Source organism: Somniosus microcephalus, unplaced genomic scaffold (assembly GCF_052327205.1).
Source record: "Somniosus microcephalus isolate GS21.2 unplaced genomic scaffold, FLI_Smic_1.0 unresolved_chr9, whole genome shotgun sequence".
Taxonomy (NCBI): domain Eukaryota; kingdom Metazoa; phylum Chordata; class Chondrichthyes; order Squaliformes; family Somniosidae; genus Somniosus; species Somniosus microcephalus.
Window position 1 is genome coordinate 33,318,934 of NW_028225187.1, and position 14,618 is coordinate 33,333,551.

Below are 14,618 nucleotides of genomic sequence, written 5' to 3' on the forward strand. Positions count from 1 at the left end.
TTAATGAATTGACTATTCATTTTAATGTCGCATACATACATTTTATTTTCTGTCCAAACAACGCCTGGAAATGAACTGAAAGAAAAAAAATGAATCAATGAAAAGTTTTTGCCTATCAATAACCGGTTGACTTGTCGCATTAACCAACTGCTCCCAGAGCTCGCATGTTATCACTTCCGAAATTGCCATCAGATTTTCTTTCCCAGAATTAGGTGTACCTTTGTAATTCAGTACAGGTATGGCACAAAATTCAAATTGAATCAAAATTATCAGACAACAACAAGCATAATTATACTACTACATAATTAAACAGATCGTATACACCGAGAAAAACATTTTGAAATGCCACTTTGTGTTTCGTAGTTGATATAAATGTTAATACATTTTGTTCTAGACTGTTGCAAAAAGAGATAGTTGCAAAGAAAGAAAGAGAAAGTAAGAAATAGAGAATGAGCACAAGAAAGAAACAAACAAAGGAAGAGAGAAAAATAAATTAAAAAGCAATAAATAACGAAAGAGATAGAAACAAAGAAAGAATGAATGAAAGAATGAAAGAATGAAAGAAAGAATGAAAGTCAGGTAGATAAAGAGATTGATGCATACATCGAGATAGTCATATAGACAGAAAGAAAGAACCAAAGAAAGAAAGAGCAAATAAGAAAGAAAGAAGGAAATAAAGGAGAAAAAAGAAAGAAAAAACGAGATGGTAAGAAGGAAGGAAAGAAAGAAAAAAGAAAAAAGAAAGAAGAAGGAAAGAATGAAAAAAGATAGAAAGAAAAAAGAAAGAAAGAAACAAGGAAAGAGGGAATGATCGACAGAAGAAAAAGAGGGAAAGAAGGAAAGAAAAACTAAGAAGAAGAAAGAAAGAAAGAAAGAAAAACATTGTCAGGTAGATAAAGAGATTGATGGATACATCGAGGTAATCAAGTGAACAGAAAGAAAGAAAGAAAGATAGTCAGGGGGATAAAGAGATTGACGGATACATCGAGATAATCACGTAAACAGAAAGAATGAAATAGAGAATGAGCAAAGGAAAAAGATAGAAAGAAAGAAACAGAGAAAGAGCGAAAGAACAACAGAAAGCAAGACGGAAAGAAGGAAAGAAAGAAAAAGAAAGAATCAGAAGGAAGGAAAGAAGGAGGGAGTTAAAGATCATAAGAAACATAAGAACATAAGTACCAGGAGCAGGAATCGGCCAATCGGCCCTTCGAGCCGGCTCCACCATTCAATAAGATCATGGCTGATCCAATCTTGCCCTCAACTCCACTTTCCCGCTCTCTCCCCATACCCCTTAGCTCCCCTGTAGTTCAAATGTCTGTCAATCTCCGCCTTGAATATATTCAATGACTCCGCCTCCACAGCTCTCTGGGGTAGAGAATTCTAAAGATTCACGACCCTCTGAGAGAAGAAATTCCTCCTCATTTCCGTCTAAAATGGGCGACCCCTTATTCTGAAACTATGCCCCCTAGTTCTAGATACCCCCATTAGGGGAAACATCCTCTCAGCATCCAACATGGCAATTCCACTCAGAATCTTATATGTTTCAATAAGATCACCTCTCATTCTTCTAAACTCCAATGGGTATAGGCCCAACCTCCTCAAACATTTGTCAAGAGAGAATGAAAGAAAGAAAGAAAGAAAGAAAGAGAGAGAGAGAGAGAGAGAGTTAAAGTTTTAGGTGTATAAATGTAATGAGAAGTAGCAGATATTAGAGATGAAGAGCATTTATAATAAATATCCGCCCCCCTTGGGAGTCTAACTACCTTCCGTCTGCCACATTGCCGATCCAGGACAAGCCTCTGCACTTTGAACAGGGCAAGCCTCCGAACCACATGAGTCCCTGGGATACATGGTCCTCCTCGCATTTTGTAGTGGAGAGAACCAGGATCGCAATCCTCGGCACCTACAGAGCCAACAGGTTAATGCGTAGATTTTTCCTGATCGGAGACATCCGCACGCACAAAGCCACCGATCGGAAATACAGGGCCAATGTGTCTTTGACGTATGTCTATAGCAGCCTCACATACCTTCTGCTTTCTTCCTTTAATAAGCTTTTAGATTGTACGATAAGATTGTCCAGATCATGAGAAACATCTGTGCGATTTATATTATAAGCTACTAGAGCACATCATCCAGTTTGTATCCTGTGAATTGCTACTTCATGTATTTAAAATGTCAAAGAAATGTCGAATATGATCAAATATGCACTTTAGAGAAAAAACAGCTGTGTGCTGAACCCTGTGTCGGCAGTTCCTCATTTCAAGCAATAAAGATCTTCGAGTAGTTAATGTTACCAGACAGTACACCCATGGCCACTGATCACAAGAGCAACTGCGAGAGTAAGCATGTTCTAATTAGATTCGTGCACACTGTTCGGATCTTCCAAAATACCGAGATATTGTGTTTTGTTAATTGCCTTTGTTATTGATTTGGAGATAATGGATATGACAGGAACGTTGCTGTAGTAACCGAGATTTCAACACAGACTGAAGTCACTTATTAGGGCACTGGGTTAACATTAGTCAAGTTGTCATAAAAAGGAATGGATAACTTCTCTTATTCTTTATGTTGGATTGTAGTAGGGATTTGGGAGGGTAGACTATCCAAAAGTGGAGAGAGGGAAGGAGGCAGAACAACAGGAGGGCACGGTCATGGAGGGATAGCAAGAAAAGTAAAAGGGGAGAGAAAGTGGAAAAAGAAATGAACGGCTCGGGTCCAGACTGCCAGTCAAATAGCTCACGGGAATAGACACAGGGGAACAACCTGTGGAATAGTGCAAAAGGTGATAGATGCACACATCGATATAGACACAGAGCAATAAATAAACAGAGAGAAAGGGAGAGAGAAAGAGAGAGTGAAAGAGAGAGAGAAAGAGAGAAAGAAAGAGAAAGAAAGATTGAAAGTTTGAAAGAAAGAAAGATTGAAAGAAAGATTGAAAGAAAGATTGAAAGAAAGAAAGAAAGATTGAAGGAAAGATTGAAAGAAAGTTTGAAAGATTGAAAGAAAGATTGAAAGAAAGATTGAAAGAAAGAAAGAAAGATTGAAAGAAAGATTGAAAGAAAGATTGAAAGAAAGATTGAAAGAAAGACAGAAATATTGAAAGAAAGATTGAAAGAAAGAAAGATTGAAAGAAAGAAAGATTGAAAGAAAGATTGAAAAAAAGAAAGATTGAAAGAAAGAAAGATTGAAAGAAAGATTGAAAGAAAGATTGAAAGAAAGATAGATTGAAAGAAAGATTGAAAGAAAGATTGAAAGAAAAATAGATTGAAAGAAAGATTGAAAGAAAGATTGAAAGAAAGAAAGATTGAAAGAAAGATTGAAAGAAAGAAAGATTCAAAGAAAGATTGAAAGAAAGTTTGAAAGAAAGAAAGATTGAAAGAAAGAAAGATTGAAAGAAAGATTGAAAGAAAGATTGAAAGATTGAAAGAAAGAAAGAAAGATTGAAAGAATGAGAAGGAAAGAGTGGTAGAAAGAAATGAAGAAAGAAAAAAGAAAGAGGAGAAAGAACGAAAGTAAGATAGAAAGAAAGTAAGAAAGAATGACAGAAGAGAGAGAAAGAAAAAAGGAATGGTAGAAAGAAAGTAAATAAGAAAGAAAGAGGGAGAAAGAAAGAAAGAGGGAAGTAAAGAAAGAGGCACAGAAGGAAAGAGAGAGTGAAAGAAATAAAGAAAGAAGGAAAGAAAGAAAAAGAGAGTGTAAGAAAGAAAAAACAACGAGATAGTGAGGCAGATAGATAAAACAAAACACTGTGATCCTGGAATCCTGAAATACAAACAGGAAATTCAGGAAACACTCAGCAGGTCAGGCAGTATCTGTGGAGAGTGAAACAGAGTTAACGATTCAGGTCGATAATTGAAATGAGAACTAGAAGATATTAGAGATGAGGTGCTTTTAAAATAAGAGCAGGGACTGGGAACAACTCCCAGAAACCTCTTTCGCACACTTCCACCATCAGCCCTTCCCTCCCAGAAACAATTTCCGACCACCAACCGCACCCGTGGGAGTCTACCTACTATCTTCCGCCTCATTCCCGAACCAGGTTAAGCTTCTCCACCTTGTTAGATTTTCCACGATTCCTTTACCTGTTGCTGTTCTACTGTAACCATTAAAAATCCTTCGCACCCAATATGTGTTTGTAGACTTGCAACATTAGCACTCCCATTTGCCTTACACCATCATCCATTTTGTCACTGAATCACTCATGTCCTCCAATCTATCACAGACTGCCTCCTTTTATTAATTTCCCGTCGACTTTATCCTGGCACTTTATATTCTTAAAAGCTGCTCATCACTAACAACTTCCAGTTCTGATGAAAGTTCTTTGAACTGAAACAATAACTCTACTCTCTCTCCACAGTTGATGCCTGACCTTCTGAGTGTGTCCAGCACTTACTGTTTGAAGTAAGTTAGATAGACAATGTGTCTTTGAATTAGTGATACAGCAGCCACACATACCCTGCCCTTACTTCCTTTAATCCGCTTTTAAAACTGTACGAGAACAGTGTCCAGATCTTGAGAAACGTCTGTGTGATTTATTGTTAAGCTACCAGAGCACATCATCCAGTTTGTAACCTGTGAATTGCTCGCCCACCTTTTAACAATTACAAATACAGGTCGAGTTTGACCGACTATGCTCATTAGAAAAAAAAACAGCAGCGAGCAATGCCCTGTGTAGACTGTTCCTCAATTCAAACAGTTTGCGTAATTCTCTATTTCAACTTTTCATTGAAATAAAAATCTTCGAGGTGTTAAAATTAACAGACACTAGAATCATACTCACCGATCCCAAGAAGAACTGAGAGAGTATACATGTTCTAATTAGATTCGTGCACAATTTTCGGATCCTCCAAAGGACCGAGATAGTTTTCTTTCTTAATATCCTTATTCATTGGTTTGGACATAACGGATATGATGTGGCTGTTGCTGTAGTAACCGAGATTGCAACACAGATATCACGTTAATCAAGTTGGTACTAAAGGAACGAATAATCTTCTTCTTCTTCTTCATAGGCAGTCCCTCGGAACCGAGGATGACTTTCTTCCACAATAAAACTGAGCTCGCAGGTGACTGATGAGTCCAATGCAGGACCTACAGTCTCTGTCACAGGTGGGGCAGACAGTGGTTGAAGGCACGGGTGGGTAGGGTGCTTGGGTGGACGTGCGCTCCTTGATCTTGCTCCCGGCGAAGGGACTCGAGGTGTTCGGTGCCGTCCCGGATGCTTCTCCTCCACTTTGTGCGGTCTTGGGCCAGGGATTCCCAGGTGTCAGTAGGGATGTTGCTCTGTTTCAAGTAGGCTTTGAAGGTGTCCTTGAAGCGTTTCCTCTGCCCACCTGGGGCTCTCTTGCCGTGCCGGAGCTCCGATTAGAGCACTTATTTTGAAAGTCTCGTATCGGGCATGCGGACAATGTGACCCATCCATCGGAGCTGATCCAGCATGGTCAAAGCTTCGATGCTGGGGCTGTTGGCCTGAGCGAGAATACTGACGTTGGTGCACCTATCCTGCCAAAGGATTTGCAGGATCTTGTGGAGGAACAGTTGGTGGTACCTCTCCAGAGTTTTGAGGTGCCTGATGCACATTGTCCATGTCTCTGAGGCGTGCAGCAGGGCGGGTATCAATGCTGCTCTGTAGACCATGAGCTTAGTGTCAGGTTTGAGGTCCTGGTCTTCAAACACTCTCTTCCTGACCTGTCAGCTCATATAATTACTACACACTCATTCTGAACATGAATTTGACATGTTACACCAGTGTGTGTGTGTGTGTTTAATATATTGATTTACCAGGAGAGATTACACAAATTAGGATTGTATGTCCTAAAATTTAGAAGGTGAGGGTGTGATCTGTTCGATGTTTTCAAGATAGCAAGGGGAACAGATAGGATAGATAGAGATAAACGATTTCCGCTGGTTAGGGATTCCTTGACTAGGTGGCATAGTCTTAAAATTAGAGCCAGACCTATCAGGAGTGAAAATATGAAATTCCAAAATTTTACACACAAATGCTGGTCGAAGATTGAAACTATCTCTCGCAAACGGCAATTGTTGCTAGATCAATTGTTAATTTTAAATCGGAGATTGATAGCTTTCCGTTAACCAAAGGAATTAAGGGATATGGGCCAAAGGCGGGTTTGTGGAAATAAATCGCAGATAAACCATGATCTCAATGAATGGCAGAACAGGCTTGAGGGTCTGAATGGCCTCCTTTTCCTATATACCTATATATAAGCCTGTAGCTCATATTAAACAATGTATTGAAACAATCACCTACAATGACAGTGCGTTTTAGGCAATCACATATAACTTACCGGCGCCTCTCTGAAGACCTTTCAATATTAAACATCTTGTTTCAATGATAAAGGACTGAAAACCATAATTTAAAAAATCAGAGACTTTTCTAGGATCGCAGAGAGAAGCTCAGAAGGATTAATTTCTATTCCAGATTATGTTAATTGTATGTTGACGTTATCTTAATATATTTGCATATATATGTACATATTATTACATTTAATTGCTAAACACACAACAATGCTGTTTATTTCTCTGTACAACAATAAGATTACTCACTACATTATTCAAAGTGCAGATTTGTTTAAATATTAGCTTCACCTACTGTAGCCTATCTGCAGCCATTTCAATATTTAGGAGGAAGAAATGTTTAATACACATGGATAGTGAACAAATCACTTTACACATATTTCATCTCTGATAATGATACCCTGTATTATTCCAAAGACATGCAGCAAACAATTTGTTTAATCAAAAGTGTTCTGTGTACTTTTCAGAGACATTTTACAAATGATTGTATATATATAATAAAACAGCACAGAATGTGGACATCGCGCCGGTGCAGTCTCTTTGAAAGAACTATTTATTTGGCCCACTCCCCCGTTGTTTCACCAAAGCCCTGTAAATGTTTCATTTTCAACTATAAAATCACTTACCTTAAATTAACTCTGAAATCTGTTTCTATTTTCCTTTCAAGCCATGAATTCCAGGTAATAATTAATAGGGTACTAAAAAAATATCCGCAACTCCCCTCTTTGTTTGCCAATTACCATACATGTGTATCCTCTGGTCAATGATCTCTAGCCAGTGGGAACCGTTTGTCCTGATTCAACCTATCAAAACCCTTTATAATTATGATCACTTTAGGTTCTTCTCAGATACATGATGCAGATTGTGGTATCTCTCTCTCTCTCTCTCTCTTTCTCTCTCTCTCTCTATCACTCTCTCTCACTATATATATATTGAAGTGGATTTTTAGAAATCACACTTAGCAGAAGCATAGCTTCATGTGTAAGAATAAGTAGTCAATGCATTTCTGCCTGGCAACAACAGCCAGAAATAAAGAGGCTTTGCATATGGCTCAGAAGTGAAGCATTGGCACCCTTCAGGAATTAAGGGGTTAACAATGCAGCTTGCACACGAGACAACAGCGGAGACAGTTCAGACATGTTAACCGCAAGGACTTGATGCTTTTGCAAGATTAGATAAAACAGGTACAGAAGCACCAACCACAAATAATGGAACCTAGAGTTAAGTAAAATCACACGGGGCACAGTGAGATAGAAATGTAGACATGCAACTTTACTAGAGGTCGCAAAGATACAATAATAGGTGAGGTCATAAAGATCATGTGACAATAAATACAGGGGAAAGATTATGTGATGCGAGATAGGGAATCAGCCAATTAGCAAATGTGCACGTGGGCTTTAAGCCAATTAATGGATTATGCACCAGCCTGCCACGGTTATTGTACACTTAAATACCAGAGACCAAAGACAATCGGGGAGTCAGCCAGCAACAATTGGCAGGAACTCTAAGCTGTACTCCCTGATCAGCCCTTAGATACCTGCGCGGACTGTCCATATTGTACTGTTAAATAATTTTGTATTTTAAATAAATTGCTTGGCTATTTTACTATTTACAGACTAGTGTGCGGATTTAATTAATTTTATTTCCTCACTACATATATAGTAGCTGGGGGGGGGCCCGGTGTTGCCAAGGCTTTTTTATAAAATGGCAGTTTACAGGGCCGCGCTGTTTACGGCCGGCCACTGCCACTCCCCCGCTCTGTGTCTCGGGCCGATCGGTTGTGAGGCCCGGCCCGAGTGACCCCAACTCACCTCCTGCTCCGGAGAGAGAGAGAGAGAGAGGCATTTATACAAGCTTACATATATACAGGACAAACATAAAATTAAACCGAAAATGAATACATTGCTGAAAATGTAATGATTGATATCCCGAAAACATATAAACGCACCTTGTCTGAGCCACAGTTTTCCTTCGCTAATTGATTAGAAGGGAGCTGTATTATTAATGTATCGCTTCAGCGGCACTGATCTATCTGCAAAGAAGACAGAAGGAAAATTGAAAAAAAAGAAAGAATTGCATTTATATAGCGCCTTTCACGACCATCGCACATCTCAAAGCGCTTTACAGCCAATGAAGTACATTTGAAGGGAAATCACTGTTGTATTGTGGGAAATGCGGCAACCATTTTGCACACAGCAAGGTCCCACAAGCAGCACTGTGATAATGACCAAATAATCTGTTTTTGTTAGGTTGGTTGAGGGATAAATATTGGCCAGGACACCGCGGATAACTCCCCTGCACTTCTTTGAAATAGTGGCCATGGGATCTTTTTAACATTCACCTGAGAGAGAAGACATGGCCTCGGTTTAATATCTCATCTGAAAGACGGCACCTTCAACAGTGCAGCTCTCCCTCAGCTTTGCTTTGGAGCATTAAGCAAGGCTTTACGTGCTCAAGACCCTAGATTGAGACTCTGAACTCACAACCTTCTGCCTCAGAGGCGAGTGTGCTAGCAACTGAAGCACAGCTGACAGAGATGTGAATACAGAAGTTATACTTCCCTAGATACACTGCTCTGCACAAAGCAGTTGTATTCAAGGCATATTCCTCAACTGATGGTGTTGCTATGAAATTGCAAGCAGCAGCTTTCAGCAGAGGTGTCAGTTTCACAGGAAAAATGTTAAATTGAGCAATGATTGAACGAAACTTGCTCTAACTGCCGGCATCTGGCGTATCAGCCCAGTGAAGTTTTTGACAAATTATTCTGCATCTAATAGTGCATGGGCCAGGAAACCTCAGTTAATTATCTCATTCCATGCTTTAATCTATGGCCCTTACCCAAGATATGCATGTTGATCAGTTATTCTCCATTGTGTTTTATCTCATAATCATTTGTCTTCAAACATTCAATTGCTCATCAACGGATATTTTGACACTTGCTTTTTTTTATATTGCTTCATGCCTGAAGTTCCTCTTCCTTTTCCAAGGCAGGACAATGATTAACGTCGAAATGTTGGAAGGATTCCCAACGTGTGAGACCAGACGGCCAATGTCGGGAAGTTCCTGGGTTGGTTTAGGGCTCACTAGTCACTAGGTAGTCACTAGGACACCAGTGAAACTCTTCTGCTCTTAATTGAATAATGCTGTTCAAGCTGAGAGAACAGATGGTGCTTCGGTTTAACGTCTCATGATAAAGGCGGTAACTCCGACACTGCTGCGCTCCCTCAGGACTGCACTGATGTGTGAGTCTAAATTACGTGATCAAATTTCTCACGTTAGAATTTAACCCATGCGCTTCTGATTAAGATGAAACAGTGTTACCACTTAGACAAGGCTGACACCTGGGATAGGTGGGCGAGCTGGACAAGATATTCCGCTGCCTGCAACTATTACTAGGTTACAATATTACTAAAAGCAAAGGAAAGGTGGCATCCCTGGGCACAACTCTACTAAATGAATTAGGAATATGGGATTATAAAAGAGCCAATATGTCATTAGGCAGGCCGTTAAATGAATCTGAAAGCAGATAGTCAACAACAATGTCACTGTACTGGAAATAAAAAAGTCAACTTGGATGAGATAAAAGGTAACCGCTGGATAAAATTGGGAAGAGAGTTTGGCAGATAAGATGGCGAACAAACACAATGGGAATGTATCAATTGGCAATATTTGGGAGAATCAAGAGATACATTCCAGTATATGAAAAGAACGTGATGCAAACGTTTTTTCCGATTAATAGATTAAATCAATTATGTTAAAACTTTAGAACAAATACAGTGAAGTTATAGTGATGGTAAAAATTATAAACAACGTGTTTGGCCTTAGGTGGAGTATTGTGTGCAACTGTGGCACTACACTTCTGTAAGTGTGTCAAGGCCATGATGAGGTACAAGAAGTTATTTAATAGAATGGAACCTGGGTTGAGGGACTTCAGTTATGTGCAGAGACTGGAGAAGCTGGGGTTCTCCTTAGAACAGAAAAGGTTAAGGGGAGATTGACCAGAATGGTACCAGGGATGAGGGACTTCAGTGATGTGGATAGACTGGAGAAGCTGGGATTGTTCTCCTTAGAGCAGAGAAGGTTAAGGGGAGATTGACCAGAATGGTACCAGAGATGAGGGACTTCAGTGATGTGGAGAGACTGGAGAAGCTGGGGTTGTTCTCCATAGAGCAGAGAAGGTTAAGGGGAGATTTGCTAGAGCTATTGCAAATTATGAGTTGTTTTGATAGAGTAAGCAAGGAGGAAGTGATTTTACTGCTAGGAGGGCGGGTAACCAAAGATCACAGATTGAAGACAACTGGCAGAAAAAAACAGCGAGAGATAAGGAGAATATATTTCAAACATAGGATTTTTGAAGGCCCAAACTATCCCATCAAAACGCTTTGGATCTTGAATCAGATAGAGATGACAAGATTGCTAAATTCAATTTTGTTTCTTAATTGTATTAAACATATGGAGCAAAGGTGGGTAAATGGATTTGAGGTTCAGACCATCCAAGATCTCATTGAATATCAAATCTGTCTCATGGGGCTGAATGGCCTCCTCATGTTCCAAGTGTGCTAATGTTTCAAGATTTCATTTCTATTCTAAGGTTGGAACGGCTACAGACCACAGACATAACCAATGGAATAAATTGGTTAGTTGATAGATAAATGTGATCTTCCCTGGTCCTATATATTCCCTATGTTATTTTAGAAATAGTTATGTTGCAACCAGATATTTTTTTGATTAGTGGCAATTTGTTGTATTAAGGAATTCATATAAATAAATAAATAAATTGAGGTCTTGACAATGTTTTTGCAATATGTATTAAATATACATATGCATATATGTATAGAATTTTAGAACAAACAGTACAGTATGTGATCATTTGACCCATTGCGCCTATGCACTCTCCAAGAAAGACCTATTCAATTTATCCCTTTCCCCAGTTGTTTACCCATAGCTCTGTAAATGTTTTATTTTTAAGCATAGATCCAATTGCCTCAATATAACTATTAAATCTGATTACATTACCCTTTCAGACAATTAATTCCTGATAATAAGAACATAAGAACATAAGAAATAGCAGCAGGAGTAGGTCATATGGCCCCACGAGACTGCTCCCACTTTCAATAAGATCATGGCTGATCATTGACCTCAACTCTACCTTCCTGCCCGATCTCCACATCACTTGATTGCCCTGGAGTTGAAAAATCAATCTATCTCAGCCGTGAATATATTCAAAGAATCATCATTCACAGTCCTCTGGGGCAGTGAAGTTCCAAGATTCGCAACCATCTGAATGAAGAAAGGCCTCCTCATCTCGGTCTTAAATGGCCTACCCCTTATCCTGAGATCATGCCCCCTTGTTGAAGACAATCCAGCCAGGGGAAACAACATCCCAACATCTACCCTAACAATTCTCTTCAAAATCTTGTATGTTTCAATGAGGTCACCTCTCATTCTTCTAAAATCAAGAGAGTATAGGCTCATTCTACACAACCTCTCATCACAGGACAGCCCTCTCATCCCAGGAATCAATCTAGTAAACCTTCTTTGCAACGCCTCCAAGGCATGTATCTCCTTCCTTAGATAAAGAGTACAAAACTGTGCACAGTGCTCCAGGTGTGGTCTCACCAAGGCCCTGTACAATTGTAGCAAGTCTTCCTTACATTTATACTCCAAACCCATTGCAATAAACGCCAACATGCCATTTCCTTCCTAATTGCTTGCCGTACCTGCATGCTAGCTGTCAGTGTGTCTTGCACGACGACGCCCAAATCTGTCTGAACACCAACATTTAAAAGTTTCCCACCATCGAAAAAAGATTATGTTTCTCTATTCTTCCTACCAAAGTGAATAACGTCAGGTTGTGGCAGAGCCACCAAGGGACTCTTATATGGATGTACATAATTGCCTTTAACAGAGTGAATCGGTATCTGTATTCGTTTGCTGCATGTAAGCAGCGCGGTCGCTAAAGGATTAAGACCAAACGAGATGACGTCACCACGTGGGTCACGTGATGTTCCCAACGGCGGGAAACGTGATGACGTCATGACGTCGGACTGAGGAGCCTCCCCTCTCAGTCCTCTTGGAGCCAGCCTTAAGCAAACACCTGTTGATTAGTTCTCCTGCAGTTTTGAATGTTACTTCCTCCAGTTTGCATTAAACATCGTTTGGTTATCTGATTGACTCGCTCTCATTATTTTCGTCAGGAATTTACCAATTCCTACAATGTTACACTTATTTATACTCCAGCTGCCACCGTACTGCCCACTCACTAAGTCGATCTATATCCCTTGGGAGACTCTTTGAGTTCTCCTCACAGCTTAATGTCTCACCTATCTTTGTGTCATCCGGAACTCGGATACATTACACTCGGTCCCTTTATCTAGGTCATTGATACTGATTGTAAAAAGCTCAGGCCCCAACACTGATCCTCCATCCATGCTACAGTATTACCCCCAACCCCATGAGCCCCTATCCGTAAACTCGAGGAACAGCACCTCATCTTTCGATTCGGCACTTTACAGCTTTCCGGACTCAATATCAAGTTCAACAATTTCAGATCATAACCTCGGCCCCTATTACATTTTTTCTTATATTTTTATCCACACCTTTGTTTTTGCCCTTTCCCCCCCACCTTTATTTTCTCTCTCCCACATGGCAGCTGTCTCCCATTCTGCCAGCGCATTTCACACCTAATCTAGAGCCGTCTTTTGTCTCTCCACTAGTCCTATCACGATCTCGTCTTGTTTTGAATACCTCTTAATGTCTCTTCACTACTCTTTTGTTCTCTCCCAGCCTTACCTCTTAATCTATTTCTTTTCCTGTGCCTTTCCAGTCTCGACAAAGGGTTTTCACCCAAAACGTTGACTCTATTATCTCTCCACGGATGTTGCCTGGCCTGCTGAGTTTTTCCAGCATTTCCTGCTGTTATTCCATGAGCCCCTATCGTGTGTAATAACCTTTTACGTGATGCCTTATCGATTGCCTTTTGGAAATCGAAATATACTACATCCACAGATTGCCCTCAAAAGAGTCTAACAAATTTGGCAAATACGATTTCCCTTTCATAAAACAATGTTAACTCTGCGTAAACATGTTAAAATGTTCCAAGTGCCCTCATACAACTTCCGTAACAATGAATTCCAGTATATCCCCGATGACTGATGTCAGGCTAACTGGCCTGTCATTCCCTGTATTCTCTCTTCCTCCTTGCTGGAATAGCCGTGTTACATTTGTGACCTTCCAATTCGCTGGGACCTCTACAGAATCTAGGGAATTTTGGAAGATCAAAACCAATGCATCCACTGTCTCTTCAGCCACCACTTTTAGAATTCTAGCTTGTAGGCCGTCAGGTCCAGGGGATTTGTTGGCTTTTACTCCCATTAGTTTCTCTAGTACTTTTTCTCTACTTATATTAGTAAGTTTAAGTCCTGACCCTAATTGGACTCTTGCTTCCCCAGAAATTTTGGTCTGCTTTTTGCGTCTTTTACAGTGAAGACAGATACAAAATAAGTGGTTATTAAAAAAAATCCTCATCTCCCCTCTGATGCTTTTGCTAATTATCATAATTGTGCATCCCCTGGTCACCGACCTCTAGCCAATGGAAACCTTGTTCCTTATTCACTGTATCCAAACCGTTCATAATTAACAACACTTTATTTTCTTCACAGAGACATGGTGCAGATTGGGGTATCTCTCTCTGTCACTCTCTCTGTCACTCTCACTCTCTCTCTCCCTCTCTGTATCTCTCTCTCACCCTCTCTCTCTATCTGTCTCTCTCTCTACCTCTCTCTCCCTGTACTTCACTTTCTCTTTCTCCATCCGTGTCTCGATCTCTCTGTCTCTCTCTCCCCCTGCCCTTCTCCCTTTATCTCTCTCTCTGTCTCTCTCTCTCTGTCTGTCTCTCTCTGTCTCTCTTTTTATGTCTCTCTCTGTCTGTCTGTCTCTCATTGTCTCTATCTGTCTCTGTCTCTCTCTCTCTGTCTCTAATGTACATTTAGCGAGAGAGACATTTATATAAGCTTACATATATGCAGGACACGGATAAACTTAATAATGAATACATTGGGCCAGTAATTCCGGGCCCAACACGTGAGTACGGACGGTGTACTCACGCGTGGGCCCGTTGCAACTGCTGGATTCCAGCATGCATAGCGCATGCGCGGGAAACCAGCATTTCCTCTCCATCAAACTAAGGGGTTAAGAGGTCCAACGTTTTGACAGGTTTGCGCGTGTGCAAGGGCCTGAACTTTTTGGAAATGAAAAAAGGAGGCATAAGCAGTGGATTCTTGAAGGTAAGTGGTTTAATATTTAAA